Source organism: Tympanuchus pallidicinctus, unplaced genomic scaffold, assembly GCF_026119805.1.
Source record: "Tympanuchus pallidicinctus isolate F22 unplaced genomic scaffold, pur_lepc_1.0 scaffold3, whole genome shotgun sequence".
Classification (NCBI taxonomy): Eukaryota; Metazoa; Chordata; class Aves; order Galliformes; family Phasianidae; genus Tympanuchus; species Tympanuchus pallidicinctus.
This window is the reverse complement of record NW_026294747.1, coordinates 99,084,225-99,108,779: the sequence shown is the minus strand read 5'-3', so window position 1 is coordinate 99,108,779 and position 24,555 is coordinate 99,084,225. Positions and strand designations below refer to the sequence as shown.

At 45.4% G+C, this 24,555-nt stretch overlaps 1 protein-coding gene across 6 annotated transcripts in view; it reads right to left on the bottom strand.

Moving 5' to 3' along the window:
- The window catches only part of POMGNT2 (protein O-linked mannose N-acetylglucosaminyltransferase 2 (beta 1,4-)), an 86,990-nt gene that overhangs the window by 50,997 nt on the left and 11,438 nt on the right, over positions 1-24,555 (bottom strand). For 5 of the 6 annotated variants that reach the window (XR_008209575.1, XR_008209572.1, XR_008209573.1 and 2 more), the window contains exon 2: positions 19,268-19,407. The gene's annotated coding sequence lies outside the window, so the exon portion shown is untranslated. Of the gene's footprint in view, positions 1-16,108; positions 19,057-19,267; positions 19,408-24,555 lie in introns of those variants that run through there. The other variant, XR_008209576.1, reaches the window with a different exon arrangement.

Sequence of the window (24,555 nt, the reverse complement as noted above, 5' to 3'; positions counted from 1 at the left end):
TATTCTTCTACCAAAGATGATTATAGCCATTTAGAGCAAATATAAGCCCAGGTGTGCAGCTTGCACCCCATGGAGGAGATGATGGTATCTTCAGTAACTCCTTCCTCCTTCTAGGTTACTTCTAAATTCTCATCTTTGGACCTGACACCTGATGTCCTGAGATATCTCTGGCCATTGCACTCATGCCACTGGAACTTTGACGTCCCAACAGTCCCCATGTGAAAGGATTCAGTGTTCCCCCTATGCTGCCTCCTCCCCTGAGGATAAATGTAATACCGGGAGCTTCTGCTCAGATGGAAAAGCATGATCTGGACATCGATCTCCCTTTCTTTCCGTGTGTCTTCTCCCCTTTCCAGCTCAATTTGTGTTCAGCTGTGTAATACTTGAGGTAAATGTCTGTTGCTGTAGACAGCATTAACTATAGCCATAGTTTTGATGTATAGATGTATTTCCTGCATGCTGGGGTGCTGTTGTGTCTAAGTATGCATATATGCAAACATGTGAGTTGCTCAGAGTATTGCACCTGTATATTTATTATGCATTATAATGTATGGCATTAAAAAAGATAGCAGGTAGATGTAATATGTAATGCAAATATCATTCCCAAATATTTATTTACTGTCACAACAACAGTGATGGAAGACGCTGAGCATGACTCTTAGCAAATCCATCAGGTTTACATTTTACATTGCACACTTACTCAATTTGCTGGTGATGGCACAAGCAAAACAGCTGTCATCTATACTTTGTATGGAAGCAGATGCAATGCACAGAACTGCGAGCAGGCTGATGCAGTGCCTTTTATTACCCGTGTTAAGGATGGCAGACAATTTATTTGCTAAAGGCTAACAGTAAATAATATCTTCTCTGTGAAATGAATGTAGGCAGATTGAGGTGGGGCCAGAAAGCAATTAAATGTATTATTAAAGCAAGGCAGGAGATTGTAATCGTACATATGTATATTATGCACATACATATATAGAAAGGCAAATATGTCTGCAGCAACCTTTGGAACCAATATTCTAGTCTGAAATGCAATAAGGCTAGAAATTAAATGCTTATCTTCCTTTGCTAATGCATAATCTTTGCCTTTAATCATCCCTACTAATTATTTCGCTGCATTGAGTTCTTACCTTTCTGCGAAGAGCAAATTTCATTTTGCTGTGGTCGGTTTCTAGACTCTGTGAGGTGGTGGGGGGGGGCTGGCTATGGGAGGAGAGGGTTCCCAGCAGCCACAGCAGGGGGACACACTGCTGAATCTTGTCTGCTGTCACTGAGACACACAGCTAGACCATACGCACAAGTGTGATAAACGTTCATCAAGTACATGAGGCTTTTAGGAAAACACACTGGAAATCTGCAGTACATGGAGTTTTTTTGTCCTCCTTGCTTAAGGGTCTTTTTCATGCAGTAAGAACAGAAGGCAGTAGGTTTTGCATTGGGCTGTAAAGGAGATGTGCTTCCTCAACACAATGTTAATAAATACATGGAGGGAACATTTCCCTCTATTGTAAGAACCACAAACACAGAAAGAGTCTAATTACATACCTTCCTTCCATGATGCTAGCACTGATGAGGCCATACCTTAAGTACTGTGCTCAGTTTTGGAGTTTCCCTCGCTGCAAGAAGGACACTGAAGCCCTCAAGTGTGTCCAGAGAGGATTATGAAGCTGTGAAGGGTCTGGAGCACAAGTCTTATGGGGAGCAGCTCAGGGAGCTGGGATTGTTCAGTCTGGAGAAGAGGAGGCTCAGGGGAGACCTGATTGCTCTCTACAGCTGCCTGAAAGGAGGCTTTGGTGAGGTGGGGGTTGGTTTCTTCTCCTAGGTAACAGTGATAGGATAAGAGGAAATGGCCTCAAATTGCACCAGGGGATGTTCAGGTTGGGTATTAGGAGAAACTTCTCAGAAAGAGCAGTGATGCAGTGGCACAGGCTGCCCAGGGAGGTGGTGCAGTCACTGTCCCTGGATGTGTTCAAGAACCAGTGTGGATGTGGCACTGAGGGATGTGTTCACTGGGCATGGTGAGAGTGGGTTGGCGGTTGGACTAGGTGATCTCAGTGGTCTTTTCCAATGTTTATGATTCTGTGATTCTGTGATATCTGGTTCCAAGGCACCAACGGTAACCCCAGTGTGCACAGTCAGCTGCGGGCACAGGACACCGTTGATCTATGGGGTTGTCAAACCAGGGGAGAGGAGTGCCGCTTTCGGGCCAGGGACAGGACTCAAGAGCCTCCCAATGCCTTGGAAAGTGCTGCCCCGTGTCTTCTCGCTTGTCCTTTGCTGAGATGAGCAAAAGTCTTGTGACCAAACATTTCAGTGTCAGAGATTGCCCTTTTATGCAAAGCAAAATGCCCTGGATATTGATTTTGATAAAATTACTCTTTTCTTTGTTTAAGCAAACAGGAAAAAAAGGCGTTCTGAGCTTATTAAAACATCACAGATCTGCTGTTTCATTGAAACCTTTCAATTAAATCAAAATACGCTTTTACAATTGATTTTTAATTCCAGAGGGCGCTTCAAAATTTGTTATTTACTTTTGGATTAGGACTGGAATAAAATGAGGAAACTCCGAGTATGAAAATCTTCCTGGTAATTTCCATATAAGCTGCTGTGACAGCCGCATGTCTACATGTCTGCTCTGGGGCTCTGATGCAGGACAGGGCTGAGATTCAGACTAATAAAGTGCAACAAGATACAGGCCAAACAGTGCAGCAGCTGGCACGGTGCTTGGGGACCTGACAGAGGTCACTAAAAACGATGGCAACCCACACTGCTATAAATAAATGTACTTTCTCAAACTAAATGGATGCCTTTGATGACATGATGAATTTTGCTGGAAGAAATAGAAAGTGTTTCACTTGGTATCACATGACAGTGTCTTAGAAAGCAGAACGGCATGAAATCAACGTGTCAATGTTAAATGAAATTAAGCAACTACACACTGCTCAATGTCTACATCTTTGAATTTATCATGAGCAGAAATCATCTTCTCTTGTGTGTATTGCACACAGACTTCAGGGAACATTTATTTTGTCTCATCCCAGCTAACATTGCTCTTGACTTCTCAGAAGAAAGCCTGGTCTTACCGCCGGCGATGCCTGTGGGTGGCACAGAGGTGGCTGGTGGATCAGTGACAAAAAGAGGACATTGTGGAGCACTACTGCCTGGCAACCGCATGTGAGCAAGAAGCACTCGAGCACTCACTCTCACAAAACTGAGCACAAAGCCATACACCTGAGGGCCAGGAGACAACAAAGCAGGATCCTTACAGCAATTTAATACCCTAGGAGCTGCTGGCAGAGCCTCTGCCCCATTCAGCAGCACACAGGGGATGGCACACTCTTGCTCTGTGCCCAACTCCTTCTCCTAGAGCTTGCTTTTCTGCCTGCTGATATTCTAAGGACTTACTAGAGCTTCAGAACTCCCTTTAATCACAATTTTGAGTTAGGAGATAGGTGTGCAGGTGTTGCCTTTTCATGGATTCCCACACCCCAGTTGCCTCCAGGGATGAAGGAGATGGTTGCTCACCCCCTGGTCCCCAGTACCACGGGGCTGCTAATTCAGGGTGTGTGGAGACTCACTTACAGACACGTCCTTCTGTCATTGCAGTGTGGCAAGTATATCATTGGCTTAATAGCCTCCTGCTTGTGTGCCACAGTTTGTGTCTTCTCAGGTCATTATATGCCACATAAACATGGTATGTTTATTAAAGAGAGAAAGCAATTATCCCATATTTATGCTAGGAATGCAATTAAATTCTGTTCCTCAGATACCAGGCATCTCTGTTTAAACATTGCTTGCTTGGCTAGTATCTTAGCAAAATCCACAGGTTCAAGAGATTTTGAAGGAGTCTTTGCCAAATGCAAGCTCACTCAAATATCAGACCATGCTTTGGGCAGCACTGTCACCAAACAGATCTCTCTTGCACACTACTTGCAGTGCCACACTGAGGGCATTGATGTGGGAGCTCTTTTGACAGCTACAACTCCCCACCAAGGAGCCATGGACCCTCTTCCTGCAGACTGCAAAGTGCACACACATGGCAAGGATATGTCCTGAGGGCTGTGGTTACAGAGGGAAGGCATTGCTGAAGCTTGTCAGAACCCAATATCTTTGCGCCGTCTACTCCTCTGACAAGTTTGGCAAAGGCTGGACAACAATGCAAGCATAGAAGGGGGGAATGCAGAGAGAGTGCGAGGCAGTACTCTGCAAGGCTGTTTCCTTATGAAGTAAGGATAAAAATAGCAGTGACCTTTTTCCAGGCTCTGTTTTTCTGTGGTTTGGAGCAGAGTGTGAAATTTGGCAGGTGCAAGAGGCCTTTGGGGTCTGCCTTCTGCTGTTCCTGTGAAAATCTTCACAAATTTGGGCTAGGTATAAGCCTTTGGAAAGCAAGGCTGTGTGTTAAGACGTGTAGGAACTTTAGAAATGAGGTGGTGTTCCCCAATAATTTTGTCCTTAAGATCCTTGCCCTTTCCATCTCCATGTCAGTGCTGGATGTGGGGTGTCCATCCTGTTGTCCCCAGCCCAGGGTCCCCATACAGATACCACTGCTGGCAGCAGGAGCACTGCTCTCATTCCACTGACCACTGTAGAGTGAGGGAATACTTGGAGTGAAATAACCCACGTTACATGGTCATGCTACATGCATAGTTGAGGGGATGGAAGGTCTCCTCTTGAGATCTGCCAGGGTGAGGAAGAGGGTGTTTTGCTTCATAGTAGATTAGTCATTTGCTTACAGTTTAATTAAGCCCCTGGGAGATGCCTGCTTGACACTCTTTTCTGGCCTGACAGGACAGGCAACAGCCATGCCCAAGGGTTGTTAGCCATGAAGAACTGGAGTGGCAAGCAGCAGCAGGCCATGGGCTGGTGATACCAGGGCATCCTTCCGGGCCAAGTCCAACACTGCTCTGCATCCAGCACAGAAGTGATTTCTGTTTGCTTCTCGCCCAGTCTGGCAGGGCTGAAAGGCAGCCAGTCTTGAGGTCAGGGATGAGCTTTGAGGTGCTCAGTCCCCTCAGACATGACATCCAGGGTTAACCAAGGGGTGCTCAGCCTGATGAAAGGGGCATGGTTGATGCCCAGATACGTGGTGGGCAGGCGGTGATGGGGGAAACACTCGTGGCAAACTGAATGACAATGGGGAGAAAGAAAGTGAAATTGGACTGAAAGGTAAGGAAGAGAAGTAGGGCAAGAGAACAACAAAATAATGCAATCAGTTCTGGCTACCAAAGGCAATTTCTATCCTATGCACTGACCACGGCAAATCTTCATTTTCAAGGGACTGACGCAGTGGTAGTCTGCCAAAGTAGATCACTTAACTGATCCTAAAAGCCCCAGGTGCCATTGGGGTCTCTCTATGCATGTGGGCTGCCTGTGGCGGGGGCGGCACAGCCCATCTGTCCCAGTGGGGTATTAACAGAATCAAGGCCAGCTGTCCTTAGTAAGCAGGGGAAGACTTTGCTTTCCAGATTAAGGTTGGCCCTGTAGTGTGAGCAGCTGCTCCTGGGTCAGTGCTGGTGCCGGCAAAGTAGACCTGCAGCAAGCCCTGCAGAGCCCACATAGGGGCTATCTGCATCCCAGAGCACATCCTGAGTCCATGGTCCTGCTGAGCATTTGAGTCCAGAAACAGATGAACAAAGGGACAGCGCAGCAGCTCTGCAGCCAAATTCAGATTGCATTCTAATGGAAAGACTGTTCTGTGGAGGTCTTTCCACCCTGTTTGTGATAATGCAAAGCCCTTCTCCTCATGATCATGTCTGGGTAACAGCCCTTGTGGTGAATGCATCAGCTGCCTGTGCAGGACAGAAATCTTGGAAAGGCTGGATGCAAATTTAGCCAAGCCAAATGGCACACAATTTTTCCATAGACCGCTGGCAGAGACCACTGGTTTTCAGAAATATCTGTTCTTTTAATAGGACACATTCATTAGCTAGCTATTTTTAAAGAGACAAAATAGTCTTGGAAATACCGTCAGCTGCAAACGTGTCAGTCCTTACCAGATGAGATTCGGACACAGCCACAGGGAATAATCCCAGTGGGAATGAGGCAAGGGCTGCAACACAGAACTTCAGTGGCTGTCACCGTAACTTCAGTGACACTGCAGAGCCCAGGGAGCCACCTTCCTCATTTCACAGGATGAGAAATGGAATACACACAAACCACTGAAGTACTGCAGTCACACATTCCCCAAGACTTTAATAGCTAAATTACCTTCTTATCTATCCTGGTACATATGAAAGACATGAAATGGCCCCGACCAGCTGTGTGCAGGCTGTTACTGCCTTGGGATGGCTGCCTCCCCATGTCATATACGTCCCCCAGGGCAGGCCCATGCAGGTGCCACTCTCTCCACCCAGTGCTTGCAGCCTCAGGGCAGAGAGCCAGAGGCAGGGTGAACTGAGAGCGGGGGTCACCAAGTGAGATGCTGGATCAGTTTTGCTCTTGTTCCCAGCAAGAATGGGGTTGGGACACCACTCGGCATCCCTCTGACCGTGTGTCATGCCTGTCAATGCTTTTCTGCTGCCTAATGCTTTGCAACCTAAGGAGGAGGCTAATGCTGTAACAGATGCAGCCTGCCTCCTTCCCCAATCCCCTTACAGGAAGAGTTCATTGGGAGGTTAATAGGATGCTGAGAAAAGAGACTGATTAAAATTAAATGAATCTAAATTAAATTAGGGGAAAGTCAAGCAACCCAGTCAGTTCATAAGATTTCCTAGCTGAGGCTTTAAGAAGAATACTGTCGAGAAAGAAGGATCCAGCCCTACAAGTGTTTCTGCCCATGCATCACCCAGTGCAGGGTCTGCCCAGCTCATAGGACCAGTCGGGAGCAGTCGGAACACTTCATGCTACCCAACCACCCACAATCCTGGCTGCTGCATGGTGACACAGGGTACCAGGGCCGTGCCCAGCAGTGGGCTTGGCAGGGTGGCTGTATCCATGCTGTATTTGTGCTTTTTCGCTCTTGCTGCTCTACACTGCACTGGTGTGGCCTCACTCTGAGTGCAGGCTTGAGCACTACAATATGGGAATGACATAAAACTATGAAAGAGCACTCAAAGGAGGGCACTCAAAGATGGGGAAGGGTCTGAAGGGCAAGGATCTGAGGAGGGCTACAAGAATGAAGAATGATCTGGAGGGCAAGGTGTGTGAAGAGCGGCTGAGGTCTCTGTGTTTGCTCAGCCCAGAGCAGAGGAGCTGAGGGGAGGCCTCATGACGGCTGCAGCTCCTCACAGAGGGAGCAGAGGGGCAGCGCTGAGCTCTGCTCTGTGTGACAGACGCAAGAGAACAGAGCTGTGTCAGGGGAGTCAGGTTGGGAGTTAGGGACAGGGTCTGTGCCAGAGGACGGTGGGCATGGAGCAGCCTGCCAAGGGCTGTGAGCATGGACCTGAGTTGGAGTGAGCATGGACAGCTGTGAGCATGGACCTGAGTTGGAGTGAGCATGGACATGGGCCAGTGTTCAGGGAGCGTTTGGACAGTGCTCTCAGACATTGGGTTTGGGTTTTGGGTGGTGCTGTGAGGAGCCAGGATTGGATTTAGTGATCCTTGTGGGTCCCTTCCAGCTTAGAATATTCTATTACCCTGTGATTCTATGATACTAAGAGATCTTTAAACTCCACAGTGTGCATACCTCCTTCCATGGATGTGTTCATCTCAAGATGAAACAATATATATGCAAATGTATATTAATACACAAAACCTGAAAGAAGACATTCATATCTACACTGTGATGCACTAATCTGGGCCTACTTACATTGACACAGATGGAGTGAATTATTGGAGGAGAAAAAGCACATCTGCTAAATGTTATTGTTTAATTAAGCCATTAGCAACTGAAAGACAAGAACCTTTAAATTATAGCATTTTACATTTGTCTCTGCCTGTGATACTTAGACGGTTCCCACAGCACTTGGAGTGTGCTGCATTCTTCAGTGCTATTGCTGTCAAAACCCCCTGTGAGGTAGGAAAAAGAGCCTTTGCCCCTACAGATGGGGAGCTGAGCTGCTTGGCCGTCAGCTCCATTGGAAATCTGAAAAACAGTGTTGGCCTGAAGTTCACATCCTACTGGAAAGCCTTGCAGGACCTCAGGTAAATCGTGACCGGCAAGTGAGCATCTGCCCCCAGTGCCCATATCTGGCAGTGGCCATGTGCCCCAGCCACGGAGCAGTGAGCACACGGCTGCTACCTGCCTGCCAAGTGCGGTGCACACAGCCTAAGAAATTGGCAATAATCCTTTATTACAGCTGCAGGCTCTCTCAGGAAATCTTATTCTCCTGTTCAATTTTACAGTGAATAAATTTCCAAGCCGCAGGGAAACTTCTTCCTGTGATAGGGGACAAAAAGTCTCCACGAGACACCTTACCAATGAATTTATTAACAACACAGAGGGGAAGATGCATGACCTTGTCTTCCCAGGGGAAAGAGAGGGCTGCCACCTCAAGAGCCAAGGGACGGCCACGCACCCACTCTGTGCTGCCCATCCTCACAATGTCCTCACCTTCAGAAGCAATGCTGCAACTTGGCAGCCCTCGCTGCCAGCCCAAACCACATCCTGCACAGCCCTCTTCCTCATCCACTGAAGTGCCAAAATGGAGGTTGGGTATCTCCCTTTTTCTTGTCTTGCTATTCCTATAATATGGTTTGGATCCTTTGTCCAAATTTTACAGCGGTCTAGAGAGCTTAGAGATATTAAGCATCCAGAAGCAGTACAAAGCCAGGCGTTCATAAAGAAGAACCCATTTAGCGGCTTTAGCATGGAAGAGGTGAATGAGATTAGCTCTTATCTATGCACAGGAATCCAGGCTTCATTAGTTCTGCTGCCCAGGCAATGCCCGGCTGCTGTCATGATGGCACGTATTAGGGTCATGAGCAGTGCCATAAATAGCCAATTTAGCTTTTATGTGCCATTTGTACCAGCTCTGCCCACAAAGTGACACATGATAAATACGAGTAAGAAATGCTTTCTGCTTTAAAAATAGAAATGTTTTTCACTCTGTATGCTGCAGGAGGAAGGCCTGACTCTGCTCGCACTTAGGCAGGCATAAAACAAATTAGCTACAGAGAAACTAATGGAGATATATAGGTTGCTCTGAAAGTAATGCCTCCTATTTATTTCCACGGAAACTAAAACAGATACAAAAAGCACAGCAACACTATTTATATTTAAAAGAGCAAATGCTTCACTACAAAATACTGTTTTTACAACACAGTCACTGCCATTAGCTATGCATTTTCACCAACAATGAATAGCCTGGATGCGATATATTCATCAAAATCTGCACCAGTGGAGGTGGCCCACTGCCACTGTCACCACTTCTGAAATGCACAACCCACTGCCTCACTGTGCTGACATCCACTGGTTGGTCTCCATAAACATTCAGCAAGCATCAGTGAATGTCAGTGGGTGCCATGTTTTCCACATGGAAGAAAATCTATTCCAGCCCTTTGCTTCAGATGCACTTCCATGTCAGATGCCATTCTGTCAGATTGCTCCTCTGTTGCCATCTGTCACATGGCAACAACATGCAATGGAATGTTGGCAGGAAGGTTCAACTCCATTCCACACCACCATCAACCACCTCTGACATCATGGGCCAACATAATAAAATAGGAGGCATTACTCTTGGAGCAGCCCCCATACTTCTATAAAAAATGGTGCCAGTGGCAGCAGAAATGGCCTTTTCTCTTTTAAGCTTCTTTGTATCAATATTGTGCAAACACCTTTTTTTTATGTGATGCAATAATCTTTTAGGATTGTTGAAATCATACTCCTGCTCCTCGAATCAGAGCCAATGTCTTTCAGGACTGAGCACAGATGCATCTTGGAGTGGAAAATCAGTCCGAATGAAAAATGAAGAACTAGAGAATCACAGGCAGAGCACATGGGAATGTCCCCATGGTGCAGCAGGAAGGGAGCCGTAGGAGCCCTAAGGAAAGCAGCAGCTCCAAGGCAGCAAGCAATCCTTTTCCCCTGGAACTGGATCCCAATGCTCTGCTGTCTGGGGTGGCCATCAATTGGAAACTAACCCAAAGCATTGCTGCTATCCCAAAATGGTGCATTAAATAATTGAAAAATGAATAATTAAATTAAAAGAGGATTATTTCCCACAAGGAAGCAGAAAATTGCTGCCTGCAGGACAAAGGGCCATGGCAAGGCTTAATTTTCTGCAGCTGTCAGCAGTCAGCAGCAAGGGACTGAGGACAACACCCATGGTGGGCAGGAAGGTCCCCCACACTGCACTGATGTTTTGGCTCCCATGTTCATTCCTAAGTTGTGTTTTTCTGATTTCTGAAAAAGGAGGAAGCAAATCAGGAAATACGGGATGTGCCCTTATTCCTGAATGTCAGCCTTGGGGTGCGGGAAATCTGTTTACACACCAACACAGGAGGAGGGATTTACACAGAGCAGTTCCCTTGGCTCATGGTTAGCTGCTATACATATTTGTAGGATACATTTCTATGTTTAGTCCTTTGCATTTATTTTCCTGCTGGCTGTGAGGAGATGGGCACATGAGCTTTGTTCTGGCACTCTATAAGAACAGTATTTAATGGCACTATTATTTTTTCCCTAAGATTTATATATCTGAGCAGATGACACATTGCAAGAGTCCGCATTTCTCATGAACTATAATTAAAAATGAGCAACTTTCTGCATAGGATAACAATACCATAATATACTTGCTCTCCTCGCAGAAATTTAAACAAGGTGATGTGCTGGGTGAAAAATGATCTTGCATTTATCCCTCACATATTTCTCCAAGCAGCCGAAATCCCATGGCGCAGCACTCAAGCCTCAACCACAACCCTGTTTTGTCCCACTCTTTGTACCCTGCAGATCTGGAAGACCTCTTCTCTTGTTCTTCAGACAACCCTCCTTAACCCTCTTTAGAACTCTCATTTCTCCAGTGAAACAATTTCTTCACTCACCACATCAGCAGTGGTTAAAAAAGGCCAGAGTGATTTTGTTGAGAACTGTAGCATTTTCTCTAAGCCCATCTTTTCACCACTGTGACCAGAAACTTCATAGTCCCCAGGAGGGGCATTCATGGCTGTGGCAGTCCAGTCACCAGTGGGATGCCTATGATTGAGTCATAGGATCCAGAAGAACATGCAGCATTGTGGGGGGTGAAGCTGCAGCTCTGTTACTCCCCCTTCCTCCCTCTGCACCATACTCTTCATCATTTATATTTGAAAAACATGAACCTGGAGTTTCGATAGCAGATGTCTGTGCATCATCACAGAGGACATCTTTTGTGGGATGCAGATTTGAGTAGGGGAGGAAGGAACTTGCTATTCCTAGGAGGCTCCATCTTCTCAAACAGAGCTCCAGCAAGCCAGGCTGGCCCTCAGCAGAAGGGAGCAGGCAGTGGAACAGCAGCTTCTCTCTCCACACAAGGAATGGAGCAAGCACTGTACAACCATGTCCAGCAAAGCCCCAGTGCTTCACCATGCACTTTTCTGCTAGGGCACCCTTCCTTACTTTGGCAAACCAATCTCTAGCACTCTTAAGCTTTTCTCAGCTGTGAGGCCTTTCAGGACCAGCCATCACTGATATAATAACATTGGTATACACAATAGCTCAAAGGCAGTATTAACGCAGTACTTGGCACCAAGGGTCCTTTCTCTGTCTATGTCTCTGTTTCCTTCCATTAGCATACCTAAGAGCCTCAGGAGCACAGCGGATATTCCCTCCTGCCCTGAAGCCTGCCCAGCATGACCCAACAAGGCATCCTTGTCCCACTTTGCTCTGTCTCCAGCTTCAGCAATGGCAGGCCCAGCTGCTTGAGGGATGCTCTGATACGAGCCATATGGCAGCAGCCCCCAAGGGATGACCTTCCTGCTCCCAATGGCCCCAGTGCTGTTTGCAGTCTGTGGGAGGATGGAGTTGATCTGGGGTTGGGGAGGAGAGAATTCAGCTTGGGTTCTTTGAACAGGTATTTGCTTTACCTTGCTTGGCAGGAAGTTTTTGCAAAGATGTGTCAGCCCCTATGGTTTAGTCAGCCAGCACCAGGCCTTTTCATCTTCAAAGCCCTGTGGGACTGTCCGTCCAGAGCCTCCTCCCATCAACCAGAAGGCAATGGAAGGAGTGGTGGCAGAGAACAAGGCCTCAGTGCTCACTGCTGTGAAACAACACCACAAGGCCTCGGTGTTCACTGCAGTGAAACGGACACAAGGCCTCCATGCTTATTGCCATGAAACATGGACACAAGACCTCCGTGCTCACTTCTGCCCAACCCCAACAGCAGAGCACCAGTGCTGGGCCAAGCCAAGTTCCTGCTGCCCCTGTGATCTATCCTGGAAGCGAGTGGGTGCTGAGAGAAAGGGAACGAGCCAGTGAGACCAACACAGAGCATACTCCCTCATTCATCAAAAATGAGAAATTCCTTTCTGTGCCCAACACCTCCACTAATGATTTAAACATTAAATCATGTTTTTTGGCTTGCGGCATTTGCATTGTGAAGGACTGAGTTGAAGAAAGGAAATGCTTTGAAGATCTTAATCAGGATTTCCCTCCAAACTCGTGTTTCCGTACCTGCTGTGGCAGGGCCAAGCAGAACACTCTGCTTACATCCAAACTGCACTTCCAGTACCAAAGGTCACCAGGAATGGAGGAAGAAGACAGCCCTGCTATCAAACCACTAGCCAGAGTAGACAAAAAAGTCCCATATCCTGAGAGCAACAAGGTTTCTGGTGGGTTGCTCAGTGTCAGTGGAAGATCAATACATTCAAGCCTGATTCCAAAGCCATTGAAGGGGCTTCTCCTTCCATTCCAGGGGGTTGGATCAGGTCCTCCGGGAGCACATACTGTCAGAAACAAGAGTGGCCATATGGACCTGAGCTCAAACTGTGTCATAAGAGCATACGGCAATGCTTTGTGCAGGCACTGAGTGAACTACTCACCATATGCTATTGATCTACCTTGTGAAAATGTTTTATATACTGTACAGCAGAGGTAAAATTTACCCAAGGAATTTAATAAACAGTATCACTGCAAAGGCAGCATGCAAACTTTACACTACTTGCAGATTAAAAGTCATCCGCTCCCTTGCGATTTCTTCCTGCACGTACCAAAGAAGTCCAAGCGTGGATAAATTTAACACAGATGATTCTCATTTTTGCTTCTGGAAAACGTTGCCCTGGCAGATTCTCAGAGTCAAGCTATACATCTGTCACTCCCTCCAGTCAAGTCCTTGGGAATCTATATTTATAGTCCTAGGTTTTGTACAGTTATAGCCTGTGCCAAAGCCTACTGCAGTCAATGGAAATCTTGGAAAAAAAGCCTTAGAAATGTTTTAGAAAAGCACAGTTTTGACTAGAAAATGCTAAAATGTTAGAATATGTATTAAAAAAAAAATCAAAAACATTTTTTAAACATTTCAAGCAAAAACCAAAGTGGCAATAGGCTTCCTATAGCAGATTGAGTGATCAGCTGTGGATGTGTGCTCCAGAAACTACTTGGGACAGAGAGATTGCTTCAGCAAAATGTGTTACCTGCTGTGCACAACACCCGGTGCTCCTTGAGCTCTTCAGTCCCTGAATATCTGATTAAGGCCAACCCCAATCCCACTTTAGCCTACCTTCACATTAAACAAACACCAGCCTGTAGCTTTGTTATCTGCCCTTAACAGTCACTAAGGAGTCAGGGTGGTATGCACATTAATGAGTGAGGTTTTTCTCCCTTTCTAAGTTTGCAGAGAACAATAGAATTTCCTGCAAAAATTCTTGGACGAGCACAGTCTTCCTCTGGGACTCCACTGCAACATACCCACATTTTTCAGTACGACAGCAAAAATGTGAATGTATCTTTAGTGTTGGGCTTCTTCAGCTTTGTTAAAGTTCTTCACACCTTTGAAATTTGGCATGGAGGAGTCTACAACATCTGATCTGTAGGGAAGAGATGCAGGTACCACCAAGGCGGTGTGAAAAAAAAAACAAAAAAACCCAGCAGGATAATAAATAGAGGAAGGAAAAATATACATCACGATTTTAAAATCTTGGAACAACTGAAGTAGGTGGTAAGAAGTCTAATACGTAACTTCAAAAGAACAGCGTTTCCTGCTGAGATGCCCAAGAGAAAAAGTGAACTGGAAACCCTTTGAAAGCTAAACGGAGCATCCGTAGATAGCACAGACTCCACAAGATGTCTTCAGTAAACCTTGCTTCTCAAGGTTGAAGAAGGTCTATATAAATCCCAATGAGCCTTGCACCACTGGCATAGATCTCTAAAGTAACAGGCTCTGGCACTCCTGAAGCTGGCTTTAGCATCACTCAGAAACAGAGCCACGTAAAGTCAAATGTCTTCCAGTGGTCTCTCGTGATCATGTATTTTAGTGCCATCTAAAGCAAATCCATGGCTGAGATTATGTATAAAAGAAGACATTAACGTGTTGGCCCATGGGCTCACCACACAGCATCTACACCACCAAAATTCCTACGCAGATGCCCCAGCCCCAGTATTTAGGCACTTCTCTGATGGGAGAGCAAGGTCAGAAGTGATCCACTGCCCATGTGTTGATGCTGCTAATGTGGTTGGATGCAGCTTTTCTATTGCTGGAGTTAGGTAAAATGAACTACTTTTACTCTGTTACCCACCCCAATAGTTGTACAGCAAGAAGCTCCTCCGCAACACGGGAATCCCAGGCATAATTTCCTCTTCTAAAAAAGTACAAATATGCATGCCCTAGATACATGCTGTAGCTACCAAATAACAGGTTCTATCCCAGAGAGGTGCTTTCCACCCAAAATGAAACAGAGCCACTTGACATGACTTGTTAGGGCAGTCAGAAGCTGTCAGGAAGTTCTGCTGCAACAGTTATGAAAAGAAGACTGGAGGAGAGCATGGTCATGGCCAGCTTTGCCAGGCAGTTCAACATCCCAATTCCTAGCTCCCTGTCTCACCCTCATGCTGCCTTTTTAGAAATTTCTTTACAAACTGCATGCAGCTTCAGCTCTTCTTCATGATGCTGATGCTGTGCACTTGCTCCTTTCACAGTGCTCCCCCTGAAGTTCTCCTGTATTTGTGTCAACATGCACAAAAGAAACGATTCCCAAATTTCTGCATGCTCCTTCTCTATAGCAAGCTAATAGCCTTCTCACTGCCACCAGCACTCTGATAAGTGTGAAATACCACTGTTTTCAGCACAGAAAAAGTGGGAATTAAAATGGGGAATCCTACTGTTCCTTAGCAAATAGCTGTCTCTGTGCAATGTTTGCATGTTGTGCCGGTCTTTCACATGCAGCAAACAGTGCTGATGTGTACGAAAGCCCTTCGTGAAGTTAGTGGGAGGAAAACCCAGCAACAGTAACAAGAGCTTGGCATCACTTTAGTCCCATCTGAGCCCTGTTTTGATACAGTGGGCACTGCCAAGGCTCTGCCTGCCTGCTCTGCACAGACACGAATGGCAGCCTTTGATTCCCGGGTGGCACTGGCTCCAGCCCTTTGCTGTGGCTTTGAGACACAAGTGCATTGTAAGGGCCTGGCTGCAGTTCTTAGGAATACCAGCACTCAGGGCTCTTGGAGCAGCTGCATCTTTATCCTCAGCATCTGAAAACCACTTGTATTATTAAAGTGGAAGATTTCAGAATTGGCACTTCCCTGTAACCACAGGTATTTTAAATATTTAGCAAAATAAGATAGCATTCTGGATAGCAGCTCTTAGGCAGGAGGCAAAAACCCAGAGTCAGCTCTGTGAGAAGTTAGAACTGGAAGCCATTCCTCCCCTCTCTCAGCCAGGACACAGACACCACGCTCCCTAAGCCACAAAGAGTCCTCAACAAGCGTCCTCCTTAAAACTTTTCATTTACTTGTTGCCAGACTCATAATCCACTTGGGGTTCATAATGCAAAGTGGGAAATAATTGTCTGGGGAAGTGGCTGGCTGGTGAAGCTCCACTGGTGTGAATAACCAGCAGGATTACAGGGGAAGGTGGCCGCCTGGCAGTGGTAATGGGATGCTGAGCCTTTAACTATTAGATCAAAGTGCAAATGTGTCCCACAGCGGTGCTGATTCATGCTCTTGGATGTCCTGTGGAAAATGTACAGCTCATTCCAGCTCCCTAACTCACCAGAACCATTGAAACAAAGGCGTTGGAGCCCCTCACAGACCGAGATGCCTCTGTTGGTCCTACTAGAATCCCATCTACACCTTTGGAAACCTGACCTTAGGTGGCTCTGCCAGAAGGGCCACCATTGCAGCTGACACATGCTGTCTCAATTTTTGGCCAAGGACAGAGAAAGTATGAAGACAAGAATCCGATTTTAGCACTCTTGTCAATTATTTATTCATGAATGCTGATTTATTCATCAAGATGTCTGCCTTCAGCTGTGATTTAACAGCTTTGCTAAACATGGTGTTTCATTTAAGTAACAAGGAACTTCACTATGGTCCTTCATTTATCTAATAAACACCAGCAGGGGTCCTTATTTAATAAGGACTGCAAATGGACTGATCTGAACTCTAGCTTTCTTAGACAGTACTAATAGGATAGATTAATTTCCTCCACCGCAGGAACAAACACTAGGACAAGCATTATGAAAAAGTCAGGCTAACTGATTGTCATCTCCAAGCCTTCATATCTATTTAGGTGGTCATGTTACAGTAACAAACAATTTAATCTGTACAAAAGACAGATAATGGACAGGGAAAATGAATGCCCTATAGACCTTCCTGGCCCATAAATGTCTGCCACTTGATTGCCAGAAACTGTGTGGAACCACAGTTGAAGGACCCAGCTGTCCCTCCCACTTCTGTATTCGTACTGAACGGAAAGCAATTCATTTATTGGTCAGAGACAATATATCACAACTATCCCCTATTTAGATAAAAAATAAAAGCATTTCTATATTCACCCAATGATGAATCACTAGGACTTTACACAGAGCAATAGTAACATGCTGCAATGAAGACTTGCTGCAATGTTGGATATGGCACAGCAAGTCTGAATCGTGATAAGAAATTCCTAGTCCAAGCAAATTCATTCTTTAAATTGAAGAGTTTCTACTAGATGTTGCTCTTGCACGATAGAACGGGTAATGTTGTCCCGGCAGCTCCAAAAGGACAGAATGGATAGGGGTCAGTATACCTAGACAGTACTCGAAGAGCTAATAGGAAATTAAAAATTATGAGCGAGATCATCTGATTTTGAGCAAGTCACCACGAACTAGAATCAGCAGCCCCAGCTCTGCTGCAGCCTCTCTCCTTGAGTCCACGCTGCGTGGGCAAAAGTTTGCCAAGCTCTTTTCTCAAAAAGGGACTAGCTACACTGAATGGCCTTAAGGGGGTAGGAAATACTCAGACAACCTGCCCAGCAAGCTGATGAGGCTGGATAGAGATGTGGGGAATAGCAGGGAGCTACAGGTGGTCACCTCTTAAGCTGGCCTTAAGAAGATGTCACCCATGACTGGGCTTGGTCAAAAAGCAGCAGCTCAGTCATGTGTGAAACACCCAAAGCCATATACTAACTTGCTTTTTTCACTGTTGAGGTGTTTTATTAGTGAATGCTACAAGTCTGGAGGAAGGACCATGGAATGGAATAAAGTATGTACTGACAGTGAGCACACACAACAATTTGCTATGTATTTTGCATACTTTTTTAAGTGCCAGTTTTTTTTCTTAGTATTTTTTTTTCCAAAACTTGGCATTTTACCATGACAGCTTTACAGTGAGACACCGGTCCAACATGCTGACATTGACTAACAAGGCATAGCAACAACCCAGCCCTTTCACATACTTTATGAGTACAATGTGTTACTGTTAAGCAATATTTGAAGAAATACAAGGCGAAACAGTTCCCAGGAAGATCTGGATTCTGTCTTCATGCAGCCACAGAAATATATGACAGAAGAATAAATCCTAATAACACTGCTGATGGCTCACCTAGCGAGGGAAAGGCTGTGAGACCAGAGCTAAGAAATGCCACACAGAAGACTGCTGTCCTTGCTCTTTGCTGTTAGTTTGCTTTACTTTTGTGCTGGCAGGAGTCATTTGGTAGCACTGAGCAGCATAGTAGGGTGAGAAGTTTGCTTGTTTGTCACCCAGTAAAAAGAGAGCAGTTGCAATTCTCACTCAAGAAAATGTTGAGCCAATGACGTGCATTAAATGGGGCCGAGGTGGGCAGCACATGCTTCTGGGACCACTCTAAACCCCAAACAAATGGCCCATTGGCACTATTAAAGGTCTCCAAATTTCCTAAATAAAACAGTGCTAAATCTCTGGAAATGGACAGATAAAGGACTCAGCTCAATCTCTGCTGACATATAACCCTTCCCTGCTGCTTTGCAATACTTGTGCCTTATGCAATTTGCTCAGCTTTCTCCATCCCCCCCTTGCCTTGCTCAGAAATGGAAGTATTCTGCTGGCTTGTGTGCTGCAGCAGCTGCTCCTCTTGACATTTCTGCTGCAGGCTGGGATACAGACCCTAGGAATGAGCGCTAATGAAACAGCTAATATAACCCTTCCTCTTCTTTCCCAATATTTCATGTGAATTAGATATTCTAATTTAATCAATTGTTCCTCTGAGAAGTCTTCCAAGGTTAGCAGAGGTTCAAAAATAGTTTGAAACAGTAACAACCAAACCAAGAGTGCTTCAGGCTTTAATATTCTTTCAACAATTTCTGCTGTTTATTACAAAGGAGTGTGAAGGCAAATGTTATTTCCAGCAGGTGTCCTGCAAGGAATGTTGGACTATTAGTTATTTGCTCCCACCCTCTAGATGGGCATCCAGGTAAATAGAAAGCTGAATTCTAGCACCACACATTTCCAGGATGTAGCACAATAGGAGAGTGTGATTTTTGGCCCATGGAGTGCATTTGCAGCTCAAAATGTTTCAGGGAGGAAGTGTCCTCACCAAAATGAATTGTGATGCATTTATATGATAGAAGACCCAATCTAAGGCTTCATCTGTTGAAGAGAGAAACAGAGTGCTGTTTTCTGGATGGGAAAATGAATACGGTGATAGCAATCTGGAAAGAGGCTTACACTTGGCAGGCAATTTCTCTAATGGGACTGCAAGAGCTGCTCATTAGGAGTGTGTTAATCACAACCAGTGACCACAGAAGTCTCTGTGAAGATAGCCTCCATTAGTTCCCATCACAATGAAAATGCACAGTCCATGCAAACATCCAGGTTGCTTCAAGCTTCACTGAGGTCACTGGCTAACAAAACCATCAGCATCACACTAAGCAAACTTGACAAAATAAGAACAAAGCTGAATGCCAATCAGTGAAGTCTGGGAACAGATGTTTATCTCAAATTACCCCTTTTGTTCATTACCTGAAGAAGCGTGGGACACTTGGTTAGTAGAAATTGCAAATGCAGTCAGGTATGCTCTCAGCAGTGACACATCCAGTTTGAGTTCTGGTTGTATTGTGCAATAATTTCTTTAGGGATAGGTATGTCACAGTTACAATTAGCTGGAAAAAAAACAAAAAACAAACAGATAATTAATTGACATACACACTTCATCTCAACAACTAGAAAGTATTCATTCCTGGCAATGGGAAGAGACGGCAGCCAGCTTGTCCCAGGTCATTTTACAGCCCTATTAATTAGCTGTGTTTGCTCCAGTGGAAGACATGCTTACTGCAACTGCTTCACCTCATGCCTGCATACATTTTCTCGCCCCGATTCTAGCATAGCCTGCAGGGAGTTTAATGTGGGCAAGTTGCATCATGCAGATTGCAGAGGCACACAACAACGCTGCTTGGCCAGCTCCACTAATATCATCGTGCTGCATATTGATACTGCTTTTTATGCATGGATTATTTCTGATACCAGGAACAGCTTTCCTACCACTAACTCAATAAGCAGAATATTGATGGGATGTAAGATTTAACCCATGGTGAGCATTTCTCAGTGTATGCAGCCCTGGTGGAGGCTTGCTGCTAGGTTGCCATGGACCTATCTTCAAGACTGGATTGCCGTAGACCTGTTTTCCACCACCGGCCTTTTTCTGTATGCTGATGCCCTTTATCCATATAGCTAAACCATGGGCTGGGATCACAAATAGCAATGTAATCAGGAGTTGCAACAGTGAATATCACGAACCCCTGAACAGAAGTGAGGTACAGCCCATGGATCTCACAACCTCTCCCCAGTTGTCACTCTCTCAGCTTCCTCCCTGAAACGCATATTTCCCTCAAGAGCCAGTATTGATTCCTCAGGCTCAGCCCGTAGATTATAAATATCCTCCATCTCCCACATTCCAGTTATCATTTTGTGAGAAATCTGAGGAAACACAGAGACACAGCTAGATTTTATGTAGTTCTAAAACAGCTCATTAAAAACTAACTGAACATAAATGCTCTCCAGGCCCCAACCCTTGCTGAAAAATGGCTTTCCTCAGCCTGTTGCTGTTCTGCTTACGAGTCCATCCGTGGCAAGAATGGCAAACAGACAGTCCAAGGCACATTTGCTGCAGGAGCTGCCCCCCTTGATACAGAGCCAGTCCAGCCCCTTTCCCACCTGCTCGTGCTTTTCTGTGCATCTCCTTCAGGCTTCCCTCAGGAGACTTTTTAAACCCTCTATTATCACCTCTTCATCTTTGCCTATTTGCTGGCAGCTCTGCAGATCTCTGGCTCCTGGAAATAGGGTACTGGTTTGCATTAGGAGGTCAGTGGAACAACACACAGCACACCACTCAACAGTAGCAGCCCAGAAAGCCTTGGCACTTTTAACATTAGGAGATGCCACGGCTGTAAACCTCTGCAGTGCATTTATAAGGCTGTCTCATGCTGGATTTTAGGGACCAGTCTCACAGCAGGGAAGCAACCATTTTCTCTCTCTACTCCTGATAAGCAACAACTGATAGAAATCTCCTTGGGACTTTTGTCAGTGGAAAAACAATAGCCTGTACAAGTGCATCAGCTTGAATGGGCGCAACTTACTGTGTGTCATCTGCTTCCCAAACCCTGCTGGAGTGGTGGGGTTGGGCAAGTGCACCAGAACCCAACATACATAGAGACGAGAAGGAAGTGGATCTGTTTTTTCCTTCATCAATCTACACTGTTTTCCCACTGGGGAGGATGGAGCTATGGAGATGGTGTGACCAGCAGCTGAAGTTTAGAGCTGCTCACCTGGCAGCTGAAGAGAGCTCCCTGAGCATACAAATGCTCTCACATGAACCTTCTAACTCACTGGAACAATTTTGTTGTTTCTTTAAGAGTCAGGTTTCGCTCTATCACATACTGAGCAGTACATGATCCTGAAGATTAGGCTGTGAGCTAGCCAACATGTCAGACAACCAATAAATCTGATCTCCCCAGCAGTTCTGGAAGTGGAAGAAACTTCAAAAATGGGAAAGAGGGTAAATGAAGTCAGGCCCATTTCCCAAATACTAACATTGCTATTTGTGTGACTTGCCTCAAAAGCAAAAGGCATTAAGAAAGAAGGGACAAGTTGCATATTCTTAAAACTGAGAAAGCTTAAGTTTTATTGTGATAGGAAAAAAAAAAACTGCTCTGTGCTTTGAGCATCCTGCAAGATAACACCTTCCATATGCCAACTACAGACCATCAACATAATTTGTTGTTACAGTGTTTTGCTAAATGTGTTTGTCCATCCTCTTCCAGCTCCAGCTGTAAAGGAATTATTTTTTTCATATGCAATCAAAGCACATCTCATTATGCTTATATGGTAGCAGGCTGCTCCTCAATCTTACAATGAGGTTTCAATAGTTTAAACAAAACTCCAAATTTACAACTGCTCATTGTGAATGATTGAAACATATTTCTTCATTTGTCAGTTGCTGCAAATCAGTCATTACGAAATCAGAAATTCATTGCAGAACATAGTATTGTACACTATGGGAAATGTTCCACAACCAGCAAAGCATATATAATTGGTTTAATCTGACTTTATTTTCTAAGTATCTTCTTCTTTCCTCTTTTAGATTCAGGAATGAGTTGTATTCAGGTGCATATTTCGTATTTTAACAGCTTGGAACTGCAAAGAAACAATAGCTTTTCTGTGGAAACTGAAGCCAAAGGTCAGCCTGCCTAACTTTGGGATACGGGCCAGGTCTTATCTATGTTTTTCTCTCTCTCCTGATATCACTCTCATTTTGGTGCCAGGAATTAGGATACTCATCTTCTCTAGGTAAACAACAATTTCTAAAAAGGGGAATATAATTGCACAGAAGAGGCTATGACAAGCCTTGGGATTAGTGAATGCCTCCTAATTGAGCTTCAGTGAAAGCGGCAGTTCTGGCATTATTTTTATTCACCTTGTGGAAAATTATTGGAGCATATTTCATATAATTAGGATCAAGAATGGATTTGGCATCACTTCCAGCAAATGCCCCTGAACACTAATCTGGTTTATTTGGCACCACTGCCAAAGCTTCTCTTGTGGGGAATACAATGACAACAATTAACCTGGCAGTGCAGAACAGCAATGGGAAGTAGGAAGCTGTGTTGTCTTTTATCTGCATGTAGAGTGAATTGTGCCCTCATACAAAACAGAGGAGCAGTGTCTTTCAATGTCTTTAATTTATTTTTTTCTTCTTTTTGTCCTTCCAGAGGTGTTCTAAGGAGTCTTATCTCTTTTTCTTTTTTTTTCTTTCTTTTTTTCCCATCTAACTCAAACATCCACATTTTCCTGCTGTCCTGAACAAATGGGTACATGGGTCCTATTTAGAGTAGCAAAGTATTTTAAGATTTCTGGGTCAGGTGCAGTGACAGTTTATCCACCCATAGACTTGCTTCCTTTGAAGTAGTCACGAAGTTGGATGACAGTGCAGTGAGAGGGAGGAAAACCAGCCCTGCACAGTTGGTTTGCAAGGAAGACGTTTGGAAGAGGAGACTTTCACTACAAGGAAGACAAAGAGATTAGGTATTAACCTCGGAATTTAGATACTGCAAAGCTCAAAGGACTTAAAGAGATTTACAGAGGCACAGGAGAACTTGATAGGAAGAAGAAGCAGAGTGAGAACCAGCTGGAGAAAGGACCGAGAAAAACCCTTCAGGGAGCAGTGTGAGAGGAATCATAGAACTCTTTGGGGTAGAAGGGACCTTTAAAGGCCATCCAGTCCAATTCCCCTGCAGTGAACAGGGACACCTACTGCTACATCAGGTTACTCAGAGCCTTGTCCAGCCTGACCTTGAATGTCTCCGGGGACAGGGCATCCATTACTTCTCTGGGCAACGTGTGCCGGTGCCTCACCACCCCATGTGCTCAGGACACCTTTGACTGAACCCTAACAAGCACTGTCAAGTGTTGAGAAAGTTCAAGTGGGGAAATACGTACAGCTGCCTCTTGATGGTGAAATTTGGTTTGTTTGGTTCTGCTAGATGGATATATTTCCTTTGCCATACCTAAGATCATCAGAAATGCCTACTATTTTGACTCTGACCCTGGCAGTAGGAAGTTCCACTTCAGCAGATTCAAGTGTGGTGGATCTGTTTAGGAATACTCCCCAAACCCGCTTCCTTGTTTCTGCCACTGGCAAGGTGAGCAAGCAAGCCTGCAGCATCCAGCCTGCAGCTCAGGGAAGGATTTTGCCTAAGCTACTGAGCAGCCTGAAGGCATCAGCTGTAGACTTGGATCATAGGATTTCTATACAAACTCTCACTTCCTCCGGTGCAGAGACAGCCAGCAGCCAAGGAGGAGCATGAGAGAGGGGATGAGGAAAATGCAAGTAGTGCAACGTGCAGGGGCTTGGAGTACCTATGAAGACTGCAGGCCTACTGCAGTGAGCCCAGGGCTGAGGTCCTGGTGGGAGGCGCACCACAAGCATCTGTAGATCACAGGATCAAATTTCAGTCCCATTATTAAAAGTCCTTCAAAACACAATGGGGATGATGTTAGGTCTACGCCCATCCTTTCCAAAACCCTGGGAAAACAAGAGACTGGCAGCCTGTCCTGCACATCAACATCCCCTCCCCACAGCCCCCAAACTGCCTCGAGCAGTGCCAACGCTAAGAGCTTCTCTTTGAAAGCATTCTTCCCTGGCTTTGAGCTCCAATCTGTGCTCTGTTTTTTTCTTTGACAGTAGAAAAGGGATGCGGTAAGTAAATCCCGTGCAAGCTGTTCACACTGAAACCAACAGCTGATCCTGTAAAATTGCTGCTCCTAGAAAAAACGCTTTTTAGGTAGCAGCCTGCAGCTCCCAGGCTGACTGGAGATGCAACCCTATGTCTATCTTGCTGTGTCAGTTCAGCTGCAAGGTAAATTTTTTCTATCCTATCCGCAAAAATCTCACATACAAAGGAGAGAGGAGCAAAGAGCAGGACAGAATCACAGAATTAAGGTTGGAAAAGCTTTCTAATATCACCTAGTCCAACCCCCAACCCACCCCACCATGCCCACTGACCACGTCGCTCAGTGCCACATCCACAAGGTTCCTGAGCACCTCCAGGGATGGTGACTGCACCACCTCCCTGGGCAGCCTGTGCCACTGCCTCACTGCACTTTCTGAGAAGAAAATTTCCCTAATATACAGCCTGAACTTCCTCTGGCACAACTTAAGGTCATTCCCTCTTGTCCTATCGCTGTTACCTGGGAGAAGAGGCCAATCCCCTCCTTACTACAACCTCCTTTCAGGGAGTTGCAGAGAGTGAGAT